This window comes from Mesitornis unicolor, unplaced genomic scaffold, assembly GCF_000695765.1.
Source record: "Mesitornis unicolor isolate BGI_N332 unplaced genomic scaffold, ASM69576v1 scaffold34362, whole genome shotgun sequence".
In the NCBI taxonomy this organism is placed as follows: Eukaryota; Metazoa; Chordata; class Aves; order Mesitornithiformes; family Mesitornithidae; genus Mesitornis; species Mesitornis unicolor.
This window is the reverse complement of record NW_010170417.1, coordinates 3,615-6,342: the sequence shown is the minus strand read 5'-3', so window position 1 is coordinate 6,342 and position 2,728 is coordinate 3,615.

The following is a 2,728-nucleotide window of genomic DNA, read 5'->3' as shown; positions in this document are numbered from 1 at the left end:
GGGAAAGTGCAAAAAATCTCCCTTTCTAAAATTAACTGCTATCTAACCATCTTCTTTTCCCCCCTTGCTTACCATTTCCTTTCTAGGAAAACAGTAGAGGCAGCTGCTTGTCAGGGAAGGGAGGGAAGGAAGTAGCTGCCTCGGAGTTGCTCTTGCTGGGCTGTTGAGGACAGGCCTTTGGGTGAGCCAGTGGATGTGAAAGAGAAGATGTGCTAGAAGTGCAAAGGACTTGTAGTGAAACTGCTCCCTTGCATCAGTGGGTCGATGCCCCTCCAAGTTCTGAGTGGGCCCTGTGGAGAGGAGATGGTCAATGCTGCATTTATGTATCTGTCTTTTACTGCTTGGGAAAGCAAGGGAGGTGTGTACGTTAACTGCTCGCATAGGGTGACTTCTACATGGGAATGTGTAGCATTGGCACATACACGTAAAGGGAATGTATCTCTTTCACCATGCTCGTCTTCAAAGTTGTCCCCAAGGGCATGGTAAACTTTTTTTGAGACAGTAGCTTATGATCAAGAAACTTGCTGTCCTTGCAGAGAAAGCGTGAACCTTCTGGGTGTCGAACCACCTGGATTCCACCCAAGCATCTGGTTCAGAAGGGAAGGTCTATGAGGCAGCCCCAGGACGATTGGAAGGAGAGGGAAACAATCACTTAAAATGGAAATGAGACCCTTCAAATCCTTCCCTGTAGCAAGCCCTTCCTGGAGCAATGGCCGCTTTTTCTCTTCCAGCTCTCTTTCCTTTGCACCCTCAATTTCTTAAAGTACAGTGGCTTAGCAGGGAGCTGGTGGGAGATGATCCCCAGTTAACTGGGAGCTGTAGGGCGCAGTGGGAGCACGTCATGGCTGATGGGGACTTGGATTGCTACCAAGGGGATGGGAGGGGACAGGAGCTTTGCTGCTGAGCTTGCTGCCAGCTGCTGTGGGCTGCTCTGCAAAGATGCTGGGGCTTCTTGTCCGCAACACAGCACAGATGATGTCTGAGAGTGCCAATCAGACGCTGAAAGGGAGAGCTGCTAAGACTGTTCAGAACCTCTGTTGCAGCTTATCCTGTTACTGGGGCAGCAGAGTTTTGACTGGGAGGGGGATTTTGGAGGAGGAGGAGGTGGAAAGCCTTTTTTATTATTCTTATTTTTTTAACCAGAAAATGTAGTGTCAGCACAAAGAAGCTTTTTGCAAATCTGTCAAAATGTTAAGCAGCTTTTTTTTTTTTTTTCGCTTTTAAGTCTGAAGTATGTTGTGAAGCACTTTGGAAATGCAAAGCACTAGGAGTACTAAGTACTCCTTATCGTCTGCCTAAAAGTGGCATCTGAAAAGCAAAAGATGTCTCTGTTTCAGGCCGCTGGCTGCTCCTTATCATTTTTCCAGAGCTGCCACCCAGCCCTTTGCCTCCCTCCCATGGTTGCAGGGGAGTGTGCTCCGCCGTGCCAAGTAAAAGGGGGCTCCTTGAGGGAGGAGAGGGGACCTGCAGAGTCCCTCGGCACCTTCAGGGTGCAGGTTGGCTTCTTCACTCCCCGCTTCCTTTGTCTGAGGAAAAGGAAAAATGAAATTGAGTTTTGGTTTTGCGTGGTCCTCGTCTGGAACTACGACCGCTTCTTCTAGCTCTGGAGACGTCTTTATAGAGTTTCCTGTCTGAAAAATTGCACCTTATTAGCTGAGGAACGAGGAGATATCCGTCCTTGTGCGCAGGGAGTGGGGAGAGGAAGGGAGGGCGAACCAGGAGCTGTCTTCAGTAGCTGCTGGATTTTTCCAGAGGCCGTTTCCTCGCCTCATCTCCAACAGAACGGCAACAAAAGAACTAAAATAATTTAGATGAAGCTTTTGTTCTGCGTATCTCAAGAACCTTTTGAGTGGGCTAGGATGAGAGAATCTCTTTTTACCTCACCTAGCCAGCCCCACAGCTGGGGGAACCCCAGTTCTCTCGCTGGGTTTTCAGCACCAACCTTTTCCCTTGGCATACGCACATGGTTTGGACTCTTTTGCGCTCTGACTCATCCGATTTGGTCTGCTTCCTCTCTGCTGGGGGGGAAGAGGGGGGATGGGGTCAGTCAGAGGAGAGGGTCCCCGATTATTTTTGTTCTTGTCTCTTCCGTTGTTGCTGTTGTTCCTGTCAGCACGCTAGAGTATCCGAGTCTTTGCACACAGAAAGCTTCCTTTTGCACAGAATGAGCTTCTAGCTTTTGTACAGACTAATTGAATGTATTTGGGGAGGGGGTGGGGGGGAAATAGGGAGTAAACCAATTCCAAGCAAACCAATCGGAGTATAATGCCTTTTCTGAGTGAGTATGGGCTGTAAAAGGAGATTGTAATAGCAAAGGGAGGGCAGGCTCAAGTATAATTTGACACAAAGTGTGGTTTTATTTTTGTACTGATATGGATAAGAGACTGTACAACATCTATTTATTTAGATGATTTATGTGGTAAATGTTGCAAACAAAATTATTAAAATATTAAATATGAGAACTGACATTTACCTAATGGTCTGTTCATGTCGTCATTTACCTCCCCTTGCTTTCATTCCACAGCTGAATTATTTTCTGCCAGTCACTTGGTATAAACACGCAGCGTGGCTGGAAAAAGAATGGAAAATGTGCGTGCGTGCGTGAGAAAGATCAGTAAAGAGGGATCGATGAAGAATGAAGCCTGCAAAAGGCTGTTTCTGACATTACTCATTACTTTGATTCAAGGAGGTTAGGTTTTTAGTAATTTTTAACCCACTGGGTAAGTTA